This window comes from Mercenaria mercenaria, unplaced genomic scaffold (assembly GCF_021730395.1).
Source record: "Mercenaria mercenaria strain notata unplaced genomic scaffold, MADL_Memer_1 contig_4965, whole genome shotgun sequence".
Lineage (NCBI taxonomy): Eukaryota > Metazoa > Mollusca > Bivalvia > Venerida > Veneridae > Mercenaria > Mercenaria mercenaria.
Genome location: NW_026463237.1, coordinates 30,650 through 52,903, shown reverse-complemented (window position 1 = coordinate 52,903; position 22,254 = coordinate 30,650). Strand labels below are relative to the sequence as shown.

At 36.0% G+C, this 22,254-nt stretch overlaps 1 long non-coding RNA gene across 1 annotated transcript in view; it reads right to left on the bottom strand.

Annotated features, from left to right (window-relative positions):
* LOC128554357 (uncharacterized) overlaps positions 1-22,254 on the bottom strand; it is a 58,348-nt gene that overhangs the window by 18,626 nt on the left and 17,468 nt on the right. Inside the window, exon 2 of the long non-coding RNA XR_008369582.1 lies at positions 1,441-1,502. This is a non-coding gene — a long non-coding RNA (uncharacterized LOC128554357). The remainder of the gene's footprint in view (positions 1-1,440; positions 1,503-22,254) is intronic.

Sequence of the window (22,254 nt, the reverse complement as noted above, 5' to 3'; positions counted from 1 at the left end):
GGATTGAGAAAATCTAACCCGCAGACGCACAACAAAGCGAACTCGTGAAAAAAGGTAATAACATTGTCATACAGTACACTGCAATCAAATATCGAATCGAATATTTACTGCTATGAAAATGTGGCATTCTTAGCTGACTTTACAAAGTTTTTGATACATCAAATATCTATGTGAGTGTTGCTAGATCTATTAAAGCTTCCGATTTGAAACTAAGAACAGTTATTTACTGTCAAAGTCTACACCAGGAGAAACAATACTCTTAAGACTGAATCTAGACAGAGTTATGCCCCTTTTTAACATAGAATATTTTTAATAAAGTTTTATATAATGACCAATAGCTCTGTACTTTAATAGCTTCTGACTATTATGCCCCTTTTACTGGCCAAGCTCTGATTTAGAAAAGTCGAGCATGATGTCTTATGTACAGCTCTTTTTTCTAACTTTAAACTTTCATAACATATTAAATTTGTTGAAACAAAGTCTCAATTAAAGTCTGAAATGGAGATTAACGTGCATTAACATTAGTCTACTAAATGATTGGAAAATCTGAAAATCAAAACTGTCCTGAAAACAACTCGTAATGTAAATTCCTTACCCCACCAACTTTCGTATGCAAATGCTGATCATTTGGACAGGAAAAAACAGAAAACAGATAAGTGACATGCATCAATAAGTATTTACCCTTACCAAAATAATGTAGATTGATGTTATCAAACAAATTAGTATGTTTTTCTTCATCCAGTTTTCAGTGAAATAAATCGATTTTGTAGTATGTAATTTGGTAAACATTTGAAGAAAATGGCGTAACTGCATAAAGGGGAAATAACTTTAATGCAACTAAATATAAGTATTATGATTTATTATAGACGATGTGCGCGAAGTATGTATTTATTTTGATTAAAATCCATTTGAGAACAATCTGGGACTGGAAGTATAAGCATTTATACACTTTTACGTCCGTAAAATGTAGCGCACCAAAAAATTTTGGATTGATTTTTTTCAATGGGGCGAGCGCAGGCCAAAAACAAAAAAAAATATTTTTTTTGTGTTTCTGAAAATATACGAGCGGCAAATCCGATGAACAACTTTTTAATTTGGTGAGGCCTTAGTATAAAATAAACTGCATCTTGTTTGAAATATGGTCAACTTTACACATGCAAAATTTCAAGACGCTACTCGAAAGTTCGCAAAGTGTCGCGTTCTACCTTAAACAACTTTGGTAGAAGTTTCATCAAATTCCATTCAGTGGTTTAGGTGATGTCTTTTAAACACAACTGTTGATGACCGACGGAAATACAAACACAAGGACGCACACACGACAGATGACGGACACAGGGTAATCACAATTGACTCACCATGACCATTGCTCAGGTGGGCTAAAAACTAAATTGATACTACTAAATAAAACACACAGTACCATTAGCATTAGAATTCAGTTACCTTTTCTTTATCAACTGTAACAGGTCCACCGGCAATTTTGTTTGCACCACCCCCACTTTGACCTACAGAAAATAAATATAATTATAAGATGAAAACTAAAGTACTTGCAAGCATGCATCAATAAAAGAAATCACTCTACCAACATAAACATAACAGTTCTCAAACTTCCTGTTTCATTTCATAAGTTAATGTTTCCTTCACCATCAGTATAACTCTGTTTGGCTGAAAATAACATGAGCAATACCCAAAAAGGGAAGTTTGATCTGTAATTCAGAAATGAAAGTTTTTATTTAGATTGGCTATGAGCATGATGGCACTAGATCACTCACCTGAATTTCAGGGCTTAAACAGGCCAGAGAGCATGTAACTTTGGAAGAAGGATTTGTAACAAGTTTGGGAGAGGACCTTATAATGATACTACAGACCAAGTTGGGTGAAAATCCATTAAGCTGTCATTTAAAGGTATTTCTATTTCTCTATCTAGCAACAGAGGGCCCCTCCCCCTTCGAACAAATGCATCAGATGACTTTATAAAAGTGCTACAGACCAAGTTTGATGAGGATCCATTAAGTAATTCATGAAAAGAAGTTGTTTAAAAGTGTTTCTGTCTTTATCTAAAGCAGCCTCTGAAAGGGGCTAAACACACCTCCACCCCACCTTTCCTCCATTTCCCTCATTTCAATATAAATGAAGCTACAGACCAAACTTGATGAAGATCTGTCAAGCAATTCATGAGAAGAAGTTTAAATGTATTTCAATTAGAGACGTCAACGAATAGCAATTTTGGTATTCGAATATTCGATCAACCTTCTGAACGAATATTCGAATATTCGGTCATCAAATGATAAACAAATCAACTCAAAATCTTATGAATTTATCGTACCCTTAGCAGCGATCTGCATTAATTAATTCTACTTTCTTTTACACCGGAAATAATTTAGACATTGACAAATTAAGATTGAATATAATCGTTCTCATCGCTTGTTCATCTTTTGAATATAAAGTATTTGTTATTTGCTTTCATTTACATATAATTTATACAGGTTTTACTTATTTTTACATGGATGTAGCTCTCCCGTAAGTAAGGTTCTCTCCACACATATTTCACGTGGCCGATTTTCAATCGGATGATAGCGTGAAATACTTTAAAAAGACAGGCGGCATTCTTGCATTTTGACAGTAGATTCACGTAATAGCATGAACAATATTTTCAATTAAATGAGGTGTAAAATTAAGACCATGGGGGTGGGGGAGTCTAATAAAAGATACAGTATGCTTAACTTTACCCTTAGTCTGAATATTGAGTAGATTCTACTATTTTTTACTATACGAAATGCATTTATTATCAACAGGAAGATCCATTTTACATAAAAATGTATTGTATTGAACATAAAAATAAAATTCATCACATCTGACTTGTTTTCAACACTTTTTCGGCATTTTTCTTTACTCAAATACATCTTAAATTGACTTTGACTGGAATCCGAGTCATTAGTTCAAGTGCTTTCTGATGATTTTTAATTACATGCGGTTCGCACCTACCGAAAACAAGGCGATTTATAACGGATTTACATTAACTGGGGACCAATAAAATTTCTAATATTAAGCAATTAGCGGTATTTACTACAGGGTACAATGTCATCACCATAGCAATGTACATTCTCGGCACGCTAATATACAAAGTGACACGTCTGACAGCGACAGAAGCCATTTTCGCGCTTATATGAAAGCGAATTTTGGTAAATTAGATAGACGAACATACTAGTTCTTTCATTTAGTTTTTATTTATTTCTTATGATCTTATATGTTTTTACGAATATTCGAATAGTGTAACAGTATTCGAATATTCGTGTCATGAAGGAATATTCGAATATTCGTTGCCATCCCTAATTTCTATTTTTACCTCTAACTGCACCTAACAGGAGCCAAAAATGAGCCAAGTGCCCGAACTTGAACAAACTCCCGAAAAAAACATTAAAATGATACTATAGACCAAGTTTGATGAAGATCAATCAAACAGTTCATGAAAAGAAGTCAATTAAAAGTATTTCTATTTTCATCTCTAGTGAATCCTAAAAGGAATCAAACCCACTAATTGGAAAATTGCACCCAATCTGTACAAAATTGGGAGAAGGCCTTATCAGTACGCTACATGCAAAAATTGATGAAAACTCATCAAGCACTTCATGCGAAGATGTTCTTTAAAAATATTTCTATTTCAACTCTAGTGGCCCCAAAAAGGGATAAATGTTAAAGTGTATTCTAACAAATACAAGTATTGGAAAATACCTTGTGATGATCCTACAGAACAAGTTTGATAAAGATCCATTATGCAGCTAATGTGAAGTTTGTTCAAGGTATTTCTCCTTTTAGTCCCAGTAGCCCCTAAATAGGCCAAGATCAGACTTTAATATTGATGCTACATAGCTTAATGAAGATCCCTAACCCCATTTTAACAACATTTGGAGAAGTCCTCATAATAATGCAACAGACCAACTTTGATGAAGATCCATCGAGCTGTTCATGAGAAGAAGTTTTCTATTTTTATCTGTAGAGAGAGGACCTTTCAAGGATGCTACCCTCATGAAAAACAATCAAAATATTTCTGAATTGTAATCTGAATAATTGCTGAACATTTCTAAATTTGTCCGAAAGTACCTTTGTTGCTAATTTATTAATACCTGCTTGAATTGGTACAATTAAAAAAATCAGATGTCAATTCATAAATGTTCAGAAATAAAGTCAACATAACTCAGAAAAACAAGAGCTGTCACTAATGGTGACAAACGCCCCCGCAGCGCCTTGACCTTTGACCTAGTGACCCCGAAGTCAATAGGGGTCTTGTACTCAATAAGTACTATCAGCATGTGAAGTTTGAAGGACCTGGGTGCAGTGGTTTGCGAGTAAAGTGCCTTCATGCAAAAAGTTAACATTGGCCCCTGTGACCTTGACCTTTGACCTGGTGACCCCAAGGTCAATAGGGGTCTTGTACTCAATAAGTACTATCAGCATGTGAAGTTTGAAGGTCCTGGGTGAGTGGTTCGCGAGTAAAGTGCCTTCATGCAAGAATTTAACACTGGTCCCTGTGACCTTGACCTTTGACCCCAAAGTCAGTAGGGGTTGTGTACTCCTGGGTGCAGTGGTTCGCAAGTAAAGTGCCTTCATGCAAAAAGTTAACATTGGCCCCTGTGACCTTGACCTTTGACCTTGTGACCCCAAAGTCAGTAGGGGTCATGTACTCAATAAGTACTATCAGCATGTAAAGTTTGAAGGTCCTGGATGCAGTGGTTCACGAGTAAAGTGCCTTCAGGCAAAAAGATAAAATTGGCCCCAGTGACATTGACCTTCGATCTGATGACCCTAATGTCAGTAGGGGTCGTGTACTCAATAAGTACTATCAGCATGTGAAGTTTGAAGGTCCTGGGTGAAGTGGTTCGCGAGTACAGTGCCTTCAAGCAAAAGTTAACGTTGGCCTTCATACAAAAAGTTAACGTTGTGATGAACGAACGGACGGACAGTTGAAAACTAATATGCCTCCCTTCGGGGGCATAATTAAGACATAATTCAGAAAACTTCAGACATATTCAGGCATCAGTTCATTCACAATTAGAAAATCTCAGTCATCAAAACAGAAATATTCAGCCATTCAGAAAATCTCAGACATCAATTCAGAAATAATCAGAATATGGAAGCTAAATCAAACACAATTTAAGACTCGACTTAAAATGCATAAGACATGTGTGAAGCTTTGTAGTTTTTGAGAAATCTGCTTACATGCAACACTTACCAAAAGTTTTTATCTTATGTATGGGCTTAATTAGGGTGACAAAATGTTCAGTTTAATATATTTAAGCCACAAATTCAGAAATATTCAGCCATATTTTCTGAAATATTCAGAAAAGCTAAGATATAAGATATAAACTAGAAATGTGTCCATGGGACACAGATGCCCCCACTACATGACATTAGAATGGCAACTTTTTCCTAGGTCAGGGGCCATAACTCCTACAATACTACATGAATCCAGATGCGAAACCCCAGATGCACAACTAAACATGCTGACCAACATTCCTGTAAACTTTGGTGACTCTAGGTCAAGTATTTTTGGAGCTACGCGCTGCACAACATTAAACTGACCAATTTTTAACTAAGTCAGGGGCAATAACTCCTACAGGACTGGCTGAATCCAGACGCAAAACTCCAGGTGCACAACTTCACATGCGGACCATCATTTCTGTAAACTTTGGTGACTCTAGGTCAAATACTTTCGGAGCAAAGCGCGACACAACATAACAAGAGGGTCATGATGGCCCTATATCGCTCACCTGTTATCATTGCACTTGAGGACAAGAATGTCCTCAGAAAAAATATCTAAGTCCAAAGGACAGGAACAACAAAGGGAAGAAATTTAACCAAAAAGAAAAAAAATTCTTACAAGGTATAGATTATACATGCCATATTTTCAGACGGTCAATAAAGGAGATTTGCCTCAGCAGGGCTTTTTTTTAAGGGAGATTTGGGTAAAAATAAGGGAGACTTTTATTCGGTCATTTTTTACGTGCTAAATAGCCGTTTTCATGAAAAAATCATCAAGTTTTTTTTACATTGAATTGATGAGTGGAGCCAACAGTTGTGTACAGAATGCATGATTATTACTTATAGCACTTAACTTAATCCAAGGAAATTCAGAATTCCATGGAAGATTGAACCAGGAACTTTGTTTTTGCTTTATGTGTTGATGCTTCTGCATCTGGAGAGAGTGATCTATTTGGCCTGTTTAAGCATACAATACTCAAAAACTTGCGAAGATATCATGTCAAAACAGTCTTTTAAGGGCAGTCATTTCTTTTCATAAATGAAGTTGTTAAACCAAAAATGAAAGTCGTTCTTTTGCTGGATTGTCCATATTTAGATTAAAACTACATGTATTTAACCTGGGAATTCTTCTCCTGTTAATTATTGCAACATGACAATATCACAAAGGAATGGCAGTCAATTATTCGGGCAGTATGAATTGCAATTTATTTCATAAAATTCACTTATCCGAATTCATGTTTGTCCGAAATTCTGTGTAGTCTGACATTAACTCGCCAATTTTGTTAAGTCGTTGTCGATTTTTTGCATGTTGTGCAAGTATTTAAATTGAGAAACATAAACTCGGTGTTAGCACTAACCTGTCTCACCCTCTGATGGCTCGATAAATACGGGAAAAGACTTCAAAAGAGTGTTTCCCGATAAATATTGAGGTCAGCGAAAACGAAAGTACACGTTGGCAGGTGGCGGTAAAATGACGTAATTTTAAGACTGGTTTACATAATTGTTTTGAAAAACTACGGATCAGTGGCTTGATGTTATTGAATCAGTCTAAAATATCGCATGCACATGTTTACAATTGCCTACCAGTAAGATTAAATGGTTAATTGTTTGCAGATGTTGACAGTAGGTGGTAAGATAATTAATGCCTCAGGCGTGTATCTCTCTCGATAAACAAGCTATGGATTATAGACAACTATCAAAATTATGTTTGAAGAGTATTTCCGGGCTACTTGATATTGAATTTCAAGTATTTTCTAAAGGTCTACATTGGGTCCGAGATACGATTTTTCGACAGAGGACTTGTTTTCTGAATTTATTTTTTACGGGAGTTTTTCATGTCCCGGCGGGAGACCGGGAGATATACTGAAAATACGGGAGAAAAAGTCTCCCGGCGGGAGATATGGCATTTATGATAGATATGTCAAAATATACCTAACAAGAGTTGTCGGTGGACAACAACGCTCAACTATTCAACAGCCTTGTCGATTGAATGAACAAGAAAGTCGAAAAAAGGGGCATAATTTAGTAAGAAGCAAAATAGAGTTATGGAACCTGCACAGTGCTTATCAGCTCATGACAGTGGACAATTGTGTGAAGTTTCAATCCATTCCCATTAGTGGGTACTGAGATACCAGCTTACATAATTATAAGAATTTAACAAAAAACTCCTAAGTTAAAAAAGGGGCATAATTTTGTAAAATGCGAAGTTGAGTTATTGCCCCTTGGCACTGCATGTCATATCATGACAGTGAACAAGTGTGTGAAGTTTCAATCCTTTCTCATTAGTGGATACTGAGATACCAGCTTACATACAAAAACTTAACCAAACATTTCTATGTTGAAAAAGGGGCATAGTTTTGTAAAAAAGCAAAATAGAATTATGGGCCCTGCTTTGTGCATGTCAGATCATGACAGTGAACAAGTGTGTGAAGTTTCAATCCATTCCCATTAGTGAGTACTGAGATACCAGCTTACATACAAAACCTTAACCAAAAATTTCTAAGTCGAAAAAGGGGCATAATTTTGTAAAAAAGCAAGATAGAGTTATGAAACCTGTGCAATGTAAGTCAGTTTATCACAGTAAATAAGTGTGTGAAGTTTCAATCCATTCCCACAAGTGGTTACTGAGGTACCAGCTTACATACAAAACCTTAACCAAAAATTTCTAAGTCAAAAAAGGGGCATAATTTTGTAAAAAAGCAAAACAGAGTTATGGAACCTGTGCAGTTTAAGTCAGTTTATCACAGTGAATAAGTGTGTGAAGTTTCAATCAATTCCCACAAGTGGTTGCTGAGATACCAGATTACATACAAAAACTTAACCAAATCGGGACGCGGACGCGGACGCCGATGCAGACGCGAACGCCAACGCATGGGCGAGTCCAATAGCTCTCCATGTTGTACCACAGAAAAGTGGTCTCGGTTTTTCCCTACGGCCAATAATAAAAAAGTTACTAAAAATAAGCTATTTATAGTAACGTAAATGTGAAGTAATTAAAAAAAGAATATTATAAGTGAACAAAAGAAGGATCTGCCAAATAAATCTGTTGACATAAATGAAATTTCAGATCAGTATCTTCATTAGTTACGAAGATATACCCATTTTAATTTGAAATAAAGGGAGGTAATTTGACATAAAATCAGTACATATTATCTACCCTGATTGTCTCTGTCCAACTAATAACAATAATGAAATTTCAAATAAGTCCTGTAAGTATTTACTGATATAAATCCATATTTATTACAATCAGGGGAGGTAATCAGATATAAAATAACTCTGGAACCTACGATTGGATCTGATTCGTCATGGAATCCAAAATTTATAGTTGTTGAAGATATTTTGGAAGTTTGTATCAAATAAAACCATAAATGAAGTCTCTATATGGCTGTAAAAGCCAATATAGCCAATTTTGGACCTTTAAGGAGCCATAACTCTGGAACCCATGATGGAATCTGACCAGTTCAAGAAAGGAACAAAGATCTTGTGGTGATACAAGTTGTGTGCAAGTTTGGTTAAAATCAAATCATAAATGAAGTTGCTATTGTGCAGACAATGTCAAAATAGCCAATTTTGGCCCTTTCAGGGGCCATAACTCTAAAACCCATTATGGGATCTGGCCGGTTCAAGAAAGGAATCGAGATCTTATGGTGACACAAGTTTTGTGCAAGTCTGATTAAATTCAAATCATAAATGAAGCTACTACTGTGCAGACAAGGTCAAAATAGCTAATTCCGGCCCTAACAGGGGCCATAACTCTGGAACCCATTAAGGAATCTTGCCAGTTCCAGAAAGGAACCAAGATCTTATGGTGATACAAGTTGTGTGCAAGTTTGGTAAAAATCAAATCATAAATAAAGCTGCTATTGTGCAGACAAGGTCAAAATAGCTATTTCTGGGCCTTTCTGGGGCCATTACTCTGGAACCCATAATGGAATCTGGCCAGTTCCAGAAAGGAACCAAGATCTTACGGTGATACAAGTTGTGTGCAAGTTTGGTAAAAATCAAGTCATAAATAAAGCTGCTATTGTGCAGACAAGCTCAAAATAGCTAATTTTGGCCCTTTCAGGGGCCATAACTCTGGAACCCATAATGGGATCTGGCCAGTTCAAACAAGAGTGCCAGAATGTCACAAAATACGCCCGTCACAGCAAATTTCTTTACTCTAGCTCCTGTATTGCAAATGTATTTTAATTTTGTGGTTGTTTAGTAATCATTGTAAGTCTTTTGTTTTCCTAAGTCCACAAAAATCAGGGGCAATATTTTTTAAAACTCCCTATTTTGACATAAAAAAAACTAAATTTTGGTTAAAAGTATTACCTCCCTTTAACACAGTTCAAAATGTACTAAAAGAGTTGTCTGCTATTTTTATCAAACAACAAATTTAACAGCTTGTCAAGGGCCTTATATTTAACTTATATCTATGTTTCTAATGAAAGAGAAATGAAGATTAAAATGATTAGTAAGCAGATCCCGATTGAAAAATAAACATCAGGAGTAACGGGTAGTCTACATTGTGGTGGCAAAAAAAAAAAATCGAAACGAATTTTATCCGAAACCATGAATTACTGGATAAGACATCTCCTTAAAAAGTTCCGAGGGTGTTCGGTTGACCCGAGGTTCCGTGTTTTGACCCGCGAAAATCAAGAAAAAACTCGAATTTGACCCACACAAAAGTGTCCCGTGCATCGGCTCCATCCGCTATATGCGTCTCGAGTTCTGCTTTGTCAAACAAAATCTCGGTGAATCTCAATTTCAGTGTTGTTCACCGCCACAAACGGAAGTATGACAGTAGGCGGAGCGTCGTATGTAAATTACCTACTGACAGATGTCAATCGCGCCACGCGCCGACTGACACGTAATTAGGTTTGTAATTCGGAAGTTAATTCTCGCTGTTTTACGAAGTTTTCGGGCTCTCTGATCTCCGATTCGGTCAACTTTAATTATTACTCCTTCATTCTTTAATTATCGTTTACTGCAATCACATTAAATGCAAACAATTAGCAGCATATCCTGCGGCGTCAATCTGAAATCGAGTGATCATCTTTTGTTGTCATGGTCACGTTTCGCCGCGCGTGCCTCTCGGTGACATCCTGTGTATTGCGTATTGTGTTTATAGACTTTACATAATCTTCACATTTATAATCTCGGCGCACTGTATTGCCGATTATGTTTTCCTTCATCCAATTTTAGGGCGACTTAAACTTCGCTTTTCTGCACGGGAAGGGCGAAGTGAAATGGTTCTTGCGCATGACACTCCGTCTCATGACGGTGAACAACTGTGCCAAGTTTCATCAAAATCCCTCCATGCATGTAGAAGATATGCTCCGGACAAGGTCTGTGGACGCCGCCCGCCCGCCCACCAGGGGCGTTCCCAAAATACATCCCGTTTTTCAAGCGGGCGTATAAAAAGGAACCGAGATCTTATGGTGATATAAGTTGTGTGCAAGTTTGGTTAAAATAAAATCATAAATGAAACCACTATCGTGCAGACAAGAAATTGTTGACGGACGGACGCACGCACACATGGACGCACGGACTGACGATGGACGACGGATGAAGGGTGATCACAAAAGCTCACCTTGTCACTATGTGACAGGTGAGCTAAAAATGACCGAATTTCTACTAAGTCAGGGGCCATAACTCCTACATGACTGGATAAATCCGGATGCAAAACCCCAGGTGCACAACTTCACATGCTGACCATCATTCCTGTAAACTTTAGTGACTCTAGGTCAAATACTTTTGGAGCTACGCGCGACACAACATTACTAGATGCCCACGTGCAACATGTCGAGCCCGTCAGCTGTCAAAAGGACTAGGAATTGCACACGACACTCTGTCACATTGAGGCAAACATTTATGCCAAATAAAAAAAAGATTGCAAAAAGTTACAATATAAGTTTTTTTGTAGTAACAACAAAGGGAAGTAAATCTTGAGAAAAAAAAAAAAAAAAAAAATTGTAAGTCCACACAAAAATCCTTACCAGTAGAGATAGGTCAAAATACACCTCAAAATTGTATGTAACATGCATGTTGTACTACAGAAAAGTGGTCCTGATTTTTCCCTACGACCAGTATTAAAAAAGTTACAATATAAGCTATTTATAGTAATAACAAAGGGAAGTAATTCTAGGTTCTTGCACATGACACTCCGTCTCATGATGGTGAACAATTGTGCCAAGTTACATCAAAATCCCTCTATGCATGAAAAAGAAATGCTCCGGACAAAGTCATTCTTGTATCTGACCTTTGACCTCTGTGACCTTGACCTTAGACCTAAGGACATGGTTCTTGCGCATGACACTCCGTCTCATGGTGGTGAACATTTATGCCAAGTTACATCAAAATCCCTCCATGCATGAAGAAGAAATGCTCCGGACAAAGTTGTCATTCTTGTATCATTTGACCTCTAAGTGTGACCTTGACCTTAGACCTAGGGACCTGATTCTTGTGCAGGACACTCCGTCTCATGATGGTGAACAATTGTGCCAAGTTTCATCAAAATCCCTCCATGCATGAAGAAGCAATGCTCCGGACAAAGTCGTTACTGAATTTGACCTTTGACCTCTAAGTGTGACCTTGACCTTTGAGATAGGAACCTGGGGTTTGCGCATGACACTCCTCCGTCTCACTGAGGTTAACATTCATGCCAAATATAAACAAGATTGCTCCATGCATGTCAAAGTTATGGTCCGGACAAACAAATCCGGACTGACGCACGCACGGACGCACATACACCGAACAGCCATTTGGACAACTATGTCTTCGCTTCCGCAAGTGGGCTCGACAAAAACAACCAATATTTTACTAAGTCAGGGGCCATAACTCCTACATGTCTCAATGAATCCGGACGTGAAATCCCAGGTGCACAACTACACATGCTGACCAACATTCCTGTAATGTTTTGTGACTCTATGCCAAATACTTTTGGAGCTAGGCACGACACAACATTCTCGGAAGAACAGACGGAAGGACGGACAAGGGCAAATCTATATGCGCCCCCCCCCCCCACCCCCCAAGAAGTGGGGGCATAAAAAATGTTTATTTGAACTGGCAAAATTTTGAACCAATTTGGACTGGCTGGAGAACATTTGTGACAAGTTATATCAAAATCCCTCTATGCATGAAGAAGAAATGCTCCGGACAAAGTTTTCATTCTTGTATCCTTTGGCCTCTAAGTGTGACCTTGACCTTAGACTTAGGGACCTGGTTCTTGCGCACGACACTCCGTATCATGATGATGAACAATTGTGCCAACTTTCATCAAAATCCCTCCATGCATGAAGAAGATATGCTCCGGACAAAGTGGACGCCACCCGCCAGCCAACCCACCCGCCCGCCTGCCAGGGGCGTTCCCATAATACGTCCCGTTTTTCAAATGGGCGTATAAAAAGAGCAGGGAATTTGCTGCAGCTTACAACATGTGATTAATCAGCACTTACATAATACTTGTGATGTTATGATTTTTTTCCAAATATTTCTGAAAACTTCTGAATATTTCTGAAAAGTTCTAAAACTTTTCTTAACAAATCTAAACATTCATTATCACATTCTGCATCATTCTGTCTTTTATTGTAAAACCTCTGCAACTAATCAATACACTTACATCAAGTTCTTTTTTGTTGTAATTAAACCAAAGTGTTTCCTATTGCAACAGTTCAGCACCATAATGGAGTATTCAGGTACCTTTTAGGAGTATTTAAATGTTTACAACAATAATACCAACTTGTATGTTCAGTTAGCATTTACGCAATGCTACGCCAATGTGATTAAGCTACCAAAGTTGCATACTAAGGGCCCTTTTCATAATAAATATTTACATAAAAGGACAACCACACAGTGTGCCATTCAACCACTATTGTCACAGAGTAATCTGACCAGAGGGACACACAGAGAGAAAGCCCTGGCCATGAATAGAGACAGAGAAGTCCATTAGATACAGGCCTGTCTGGCTAACAACCTATCTCTTTGTAAATGGACAGTCTGGTTCTTTAACATGCCTGGTGTGTAGCGGGACGCCATATATTTCCTGTGAAAACCAATACTGGTCTCTTAAGTCAGGAAGACACATCTCAATAACTTCCAGAGCAGGAATGTAATTGACCATGACATAATGCATAATTTTGTTTATAATGTGGCTGCCACATTTTTGCTGTGAACATTAAGTGCATTAAGGAAAATTATGACTTTTTTGAATACAGGATTTTATTGATTAATTGTAGCATTGTTGAAGTCTATATATGAGGAAAAGACAGTGAATGTTGAGCTTGGAAGGTTCTTACAAGATCTTAAGGATGCTCGCTACAGTTTCATAATTTTTTTCTCAATAATAGATTTTGATGAAATGTTTTGTATTAAAAGATCATGTTATGATGTATTGAAAAATGAAATAAAAATACTAGGTCACCAGCTTTGTTTCAATTTAATTTGCCCCTAGATATGGTGCTATTTTTAACATTTTTCAAAATTTCTATAATCCTAAAATATATTTCATTGAAGTACAATAATCAGCATAAATTTGATATCTAAGCATTTTTAGAACAGAAGACAATATATCTATTTGAAACATGCTCAGAGAAATCAAAATAAAATGATTTTGTAGAGAAAGGAATACTTGTTTAGCAGACCCAAGGGCTATTTTTGCATATTTTTGTCAATTATTTTAAGTTGGTACTTCTGCTATTTTATCGAATTTCACATAATAGAATTTAATCAAACTCTGCACATACCTTTAGTAATGTCTACCTAATCTAAAACAAAAAGAAAATTGATAGGTCACCATATTAGATTTCGCTTAAATCAAATTACGAGGTGTGGTGTGGCGGGCATTTATACAACGCAGGTTGGTACGAAATACTTTTTCAGTGTTTGAGCAAATGACTAATACCGTGTTCAGACTACGTTTTTAATCCCATATTAACTTGGGTTTATTTTTTAAACTCGTTTGCGTCCACACTATATGTGGTTTAAACCGTGAATTATGTAAAGGTCAAGTGGTTTCTGTAATGTAGCATTAAAACTACCTCGGGAGGTGGTTTTAATACCATATTAAAAAGTAATACTACATTATTTTACAAGTGTGAACGTAACTGTGAGTTATAACTGGTTTTACAATCCCAAATCCACAGATCTTACCTTTTGGCAGAAGAATACCATGTGTTTCTCTTTTGTATCAAACAATTGATGCTATGGCTGGCAAAAGTAATTGGAGTGTTGATGAAATACAAACATTAAATTTCGATATGGAGTCATGCTGATGCTCAAAATGGACTATAGATGGAATGAACAGGAATTCTTAGATGAACACAGAAGTTTAAACATTGATGACTCCTTCTTGTTTCTGTTAGCCTCCTTCTTTGTTACCTTTTTTTGCTTATTGCAAAATATTTGTTAACTTCCAATATTGCATGTATATATTTAAACCACATTTCTTTGCCTAGTGTGGATGCAAACTAGATTATATTTTGATAGGTTTTAAATGTCTAATACCAATTATAGCCAATTAGTGCCTGATAAAAATAAAACAGATCTGCTAGTGTGAACACTGTATTAGAGATATTATATAAATATAGCGCCTTGGTCAATATTCATATATCTCGCGGTGAACATTTTTCAAATCACCCTCTCAGGAATGCAATATTTATTTTATTATACCGAAAGATTATAAAGGTCAAAGCATTTACTGGAAAATCAACATAGTAATTTATTTAACATTAAAAAGTAATTACTAACCAAATACTAGTAATGAAGACAGAATTAAGGAGTCTTTACTTGTTAGCACTTATAATTTGTGGCGACTTTGCCGTGTAATAAGACTTTTTTGATAGATTTAATCAAGACGTTTATACCTGACCCCTATATTTATTCTAATATTTTAACATTGCGTCAATCAGTAGCGTTAGAAAAACGGCGATAACTTTCTTTTTTCTAAATGAAACATATAAGTGAGAGCACTCATTTTCTTAGTTAGATCATTTCCAGACTTTAATATTGTGGTAGTTTCGATTCAAAATTTGATGAAAAATTGTTTTCGAAATATTTTGCACGTAGCATAAAAAAGAAAATTCGGCCGTGTTCGCACATGCAAGAGCAGCAGAAAAGGGTAATTTAATCCTAAAGTATAATTATATATGCGCCTCGTCTGAAAATTAATCGAGTCACTCTTTTAATAAATGCAAAAGTATCACCCGCCCGCTTAGCTCAGTAGGGAGAGCGTTGGTCTACGGATCACGGGGTCGCGAGTTCGATCCTCGGGCGGAGCGTATGTTCTCCGTGACGACTTGATAAAAGACATCCTCCACCTCTGATAATTCATGTGGGGAAGTTGGCAGTTACTTGCGGAGAACAGGTTTGTACTGGTACAGAATCCAGAAACACTGGTTAACTGCCCGCCGTTACGTAACTGAAATACTGTTGAAAAACGGCGTTAAACCCAAAACAAACAAACAAGTCAATCTCTCAATGGGTGATACGAAAAAATAATATAACATGCGCAGAAAAACAAAATAACACTGTTGCGCATGCGATATGAAATTATGGATCATATCAACTGCGCAGAAATTGAAAATAACCATTTTGTGCATGTGATATAAAATCACTGGGGAATATGATATATTATTCAAGTTAAACTAATGGGAAATTTGCATTGAACAGTTATGTGAGGTATAATAAATCAAATTATCAAATGGCAGATTTCTTAATAAGTGGATTTTAAGGTGTTTCTGAAGCATTTTGATGTCATAAAACAACGAAAGTTTCTGCCTTTCTCCGAACAAAACCTATAGTTTACGAATATGGATGTACGGTATGGGTACGGTACGGGATTTGAAACAGCTGTGACTCAATGCAGAGTTCGAGCACTGGTATAAATTACAGACTCCAGTATATGTCGGATTGAAGCAATTTGAACTAAATGTACTTAAAAATGTATATATTTTGTAACCATGGTGATACTTACCCTTACATTTAGTCAGTATATTATACATATTTTACATTAAATGCATGGGAACATACAATAATTTGCGAATTTTTGCCATATGCCACATTAGATAGTCACTTCCTGGCATATGCAGAAAACCGCTCCAACACTGTAGTGAGCTACATCAATTAGAAACACAAAACTAAATTGGCACAGTGTTTGGGTAAATATTGACCTGTCCGGAAAAACTAGCATGTGCCTTTAAAAGATCTGGGTTTTGAAAGGCTGTACCATATAATATTTGATCACGGACATATTAAATGTACCATGTTAATCTGTATTAGAATTTTTTCACTTGTTTAAAAATGTAATGAATTTGTGAAAACAAATTATGCACATTCTGTTGTGTATAAAATTACTTTTGAAATTATGAATTCAGAAATTCATAACAAGAAACATTTTTTACTTATTTCTGATATGCATTTCAGTAGAAGATTAGAAACCACTATAGACAAGTGACTGCTATATACAGGTTTTAATTTTCAGACATAATAATTATGATTGTATGGCTTGAGTATTAGGATAATCATAGGGTACCAGTAATTCAAAAACAATAAATGGAGGTAATTAAAGAATACATTTCAAGGGAGATGATTTCATCTGGAAAAAAAGAAGTTTGGCAGTGTGAGTGATACAGACAAATATCTCACTAATATTTTTCAGTACAGTCAAACCTGTGTTAAAGACCAACTCTGAACAGAGACCACCTGGCTCTAAAGACCACATGTTTTGTTTCCCATTTCAACATTTACAGTGTATTTTAACCTGTGAATAAAGACCACCTGCCAATAAAGACCACATTTTGGCCCTCCCATGGGTGGTCTTTATAGACAGGTTTCACTGTATTTCACCAGTTAGTATAAAATAAATGTGTTTCTATAAGTTTAGATGATCTTTTAGCATTGTATTTCAACTTAATAATGTCTTTTATTTCTGAGTTAAACCAATCTCAGGTTGATATTTATATTGAACTTGATGTTCCTTTTGAGTGTATATCAAAATCCCCTTGATCAAAATCCCCTCCACTGAAAAATGACTGGGTGTTACAAAATCCCCTTCGCACATTTGCAGGGGGTATCATAATCCCCTCTGTGATTAACATTATAGATATATAGATATCAGTGCTCCAAATTATATTATGTGTACTAAAGGCATTGTATTTACGTGCTTTATGCAATAGACTTTTAAGTTGTATATAGTTGTATTTGAACTTGATGAAATAAGTAAAAATCACAGAGGGGATTATGATATCCCCTGCAAAAGTATGAAGGGGATTTTGTAACACCCTGTCATTTTTCAGTGTAGGGGATTTTGATCAAGGGGATTTTGATTGTCTCCCGTTCCTTTTTAGGTCAGTGATGATCCATAGCAATGTTGAATGTGGTGGGCCATTTTTAGTTGTAGTTACAACTTTTCTGGTGAAACAGACAGGAAAGTGGTCACTAAAATTAATGTGAGATGGGGTATTTGTACATAATGTTTGAGGCTGATTTACTGTAAAATCATTTAATTTTGTGGTCACTAAATTTTTTGGTTTTGGTCAAAACGGCAATTTCATGGGGATTTGAATTTGTGGATTTCAACTTTTGAACATAAAATGAATGGGAATTTTATTTGTTTGTGGGGATTAAATTTTGTGGATTGACTCAACCACGAAATCCACGAAAATTGGTCCCCAAGGAATATTAATGATTTCACAGTATATATAAATGGTCAATATAAATAGTTGATAAGTTGTTACTCATGTGGGTTTACATACATGTGATCTCCCGTGCAGGAGAGTCAAAATCCCGTTTTTTTCACCATGCCTCCCGTCTCCCGACCAAAACCATAATTCTCCCGCTTTTCAAAAAAAAATCAGTATTATGACTGGGTTGATAATTACTGAGGAGTGCCAAACATTTTTACACAGTAAATCAAAGTGTCACCAACTGTTGTGTATTATACATGTTTGACACACATGTAGCAGGAGGAAAGAGTTGTTTTTCACAGGTGAATTTTGATAACATGATTGTTTGTTTTGATAAGGGATTAGACAAGCAGGGCCTTTTCCACCTGTCTCACGGGGCCAAATATCGGCCCATTCTCAATGCCAGTTAGTAGAGATAGTACCTAAGTTTTTCAAATCATAGGTATGAAGTTAAAAAGCTTTGAAATGAACACAAATGTCCATATATTTCTCAAAAATAGATATATTGACAATATTTTAAGGAAAAACGTAGAATTATGAGCATTTAATATTTTCATGTAAAAGAAAATTTTGTGATCAAGGAAACGTAACTCTTCTTGAACCTGGAGAGCAGAAACATCAAAGAGATAATATAGCGAATATTTTCTTCTTGGGTGCATTTGATTTAACATTCAACTGTGATCTGGATTTCTAAATAATGACCCATGATACTATGTGCTAAAAATATAGAACAACTGGAACAGCAAAAAGATGCTGTAGCAGAATGAAAATTGTTAAGCTGTAACTGGGACTCGAACCCAGGACCTCTCACACCTGAGGCAGACACTCTACCTCTTCCCTACAACAGCAGTAGCTATAGCTAGGCAGTTTAAGTGCATCGATTACATTACGTGAACTGGAACAGTTTTGTGACAATAACACATAATCAGCCTACTCCGGATTATCGGCGTATTCGCTTTGTTACCTAACGGCAATTTTCGTGTAAAGAAAAAATATAATCCATGGTTCATACAGAATATCAGAGACAAAATTCAAGTACTTTTCAGGGACTATTTACAATTTTTCAAGGACTATTTTTTTTTCAAAACCGTGACCTAATCTGAACAACTTTTAACGAGTTTTTATTGTGTTCATCATGTAATGCAAAAATAAAACAACCATCACTTGTCACACCTTCGAAAATGACGTAATTGGATTGTTAGATTGATGTGATTCACTATTTTGCTGATGTTTAATGCTTTTCTTGTGACTTTTTAGCGCACTCCCACTGTTGATACGTCAAGAATTTTGTCATAGGACGTCATATACCCTTCGTTCAGTCTGCTTTATAGCGCTTCAGCCACTGTTTATATTCGTCCTTTGTCTCCCACTTACTTGAGCTAACATGTTTATTTTCTTACTCATTTTAAATTCACTGGAAACACTCGCAAACAGCAAAAAAATGCGAGTTATTATTCACCGAAATATTTAAAAGGAAACGGAAATATACAAATGGTGATACAGTAGAAATAGCACTCTGTGTAAATATCGATAAAATGCGGCCGTAGACCACTACCATAGCATACGAGGAAATCAATGAGTGACCCGATCCGGCAATTTCAAGAATTTATTTTCATTTTGTCCGATTTATTTTAAGCCTTATTCATTTTGCAAAGCAAAGTTATGGACAGAATGTTTTCAAGGAGTGAAAGGTCAAATTCAAGCAGTTTTTTTTTCAAAATTCAAGTACTTTTCCAGGTTTTTTAGGGTTTTTGTCATTTTCAAGGAGTTTTCAAGGACTACCATCGAATTCAAGGACTTTTCAAGGCCTGTGCAAACCCTGTAATCTAATGCTGTAAACGTTTTAATCGGTCAAAACTGCCCAAATTTCTCTGACGTGCTTTTTAGAGTATGAACTTACTAACTGGTAGTACCAGTGAAATATAACTTACACTGAATCTTATATATTTGCCTTTTTAGCAGCTGGCGAATGGCAAAGACAATGGGCTTTGTCCAAATATAAGGAATTACTTTACCAGTTTCGAGAGGATATCAATTGATAGGAAATTACAGTTACAAACTAAATACCTTTCTGCAACACAAGGAGTCATTCGCATTCACTGTCAATCAATATTATGACTAAGATCGACGATCATTCATTCATTCAAATAATTTACAGACAGAGTCCGTTGTTTACTTTTTTAAACGTAACCGGTGCTCTTGTAAAAACCACTTTTTTTGAAAAATCGAAGAATGCGAAGAGCTATGGTACGGTCTCTACAGTTAGGCTCCATTTTTTACCAATTTGAAGCAAAATACTCCTAGTCATAAGAAATAATTCCCAGCTGAAATGAATTTTTGATTATTCAAAGAAAAGTTTTGTTCGGTAATAAAGTCACATAAATAATTGTCGGAAAAACCAACCCATTACTATTTTTAGAACATGAATGTTATCTCCCCTTATGCAGTTATGCCATTTTCTTCCAATATTTACCAAATTAATTTGCTACTACAATTGGACATATTTCATTGAAAATTGGATGAAAACACACACTCATTTATTTGACAGCATCAATCTACATTAGTTTGGTAAGGGTAAATACATGCTGATGCATTTCTGTTTTCTGTTTTTCATGTCAAAATCATTTATGATCAGTATTTTTATACGAAAGTGGGTGGGGTAAGGAATTTAATAATTTATGAGTTGTGTTCAGACCAATTTAGAGCTTCGTTTTTTTTCTCAGTCCTCGAGTAGAATAATGTTAATGCATGTTCACCACCATTTCAGACCTAAATTGAGACTTTGTTTCTACAAATGAAGAACTAAGAAAGTTTAAAGTTACATGTAGAACAAGAGATCACAGAGTGATCTTGGCACCCACCAATGTGCCATTTTTGAGTGTTCCAAATTTCAAGACTTACTGACTTGCTCAAGGTCAAATTTCATTTCCGTACACAACACTGTGCATGTAGTCCAAATTCGAAAGCTGTAGCTTCACCGAGTCTCAACGTAAGCGTTGACCGGTGGTATAATTACGTGCGAGCAGGGCGCTTTTTGCGGTTGTTTTTATCAGTCAAGCTAATGTTTTCCTTCGCAGTTTTTTCATTTTTAAAGCTTTGTTATTGAGAATTGGCCGAGGATGACCTACAATGAACGCGCTTTGATGGGGATGTATCGAAATTTTCATACCATTTGTATTTTTTTCTAACATTCAGGAAATATTCACTAAAAAACACGTATTTGCCTACCGCCCCTTAGTTTTCTCGTTGTAAATGGATAAATTACTGTTAAAATGTCTCGTATTTTCGTCATACCTGTGCGATATACCCACTTTAACAGATTGGTCACCGTTGTATGCAGTTTTGAAAATACTTAGCCCGGCAAAACCCGGTCGTCGGCGAAGGTTTTGTCTTACGTCTGAGTCGGTGGTACACCAAAATAAAAATGCATACGTACGAGCGGGTGGAATTTATGAAAAACGTTATTTTCTTGACTTTTCAGGACCCGACAGTGGACAAAAGTCATTTTTATCAATATATACACTACCATTTCATGTTTCTTCATTGTGTACAGTCATTTTAACATATTAAGGTTTCATACTTGAGGCCTATAGCTATGAATTACAAGAGGGGCGCAGCAGCTGTACAAAGAATTAATTGTTTGCTTTTATGTATAAATTATGAACAGAACAAAACAGAATTTTATTGCTAGGATTTGAACATACAAGTTCCTCATCCGTCATATGTATGAAAAAGAGTAAATCAAGGTCTACATAATATACAAACATATACAAACATATAAGCATATAAGAGTACTTATAAAGATGAAAAGGAGAGTGATCAAATTTCTCTCAAGCATTCAGCTGAACATTTAATAAAGAGTCTCTAATTTTTAATGCTTCTTGGATATAAGTTGAAAGTTTATTTAAAGTTTTGTTATTTTTGGCACTAAACAGTTCAATTAGTTTCCACATACTTGGTCTCTTCCAGTAGTATTGTGGTATTAGAGTTTTTCTTAAATTAGCATATTTAGGACAAATCAAAGTAAAATGATATCCATCCTCTACCAGTCTATTTTCACCACACACAAGACACAGTCTATCGCTTCTTTCAAGACGATTACGTCCATATCTCCCAGTTTCAACATGTAGACAATGCGCCTCTGCATCCAAGGACGTAATAAACATTTCATTATCGATAAAGTCTTGTTTCACTCCTATCCTTCCATTAAAATCTCCAGAGACGAATACTGTGCCTAACTCTTGAAAATGATTAATATCAGATTCTAAAATCTCAAATAAATTACAGTTAACAATATTATAAGCCGGTGAACGTTCACCCCATATGTATG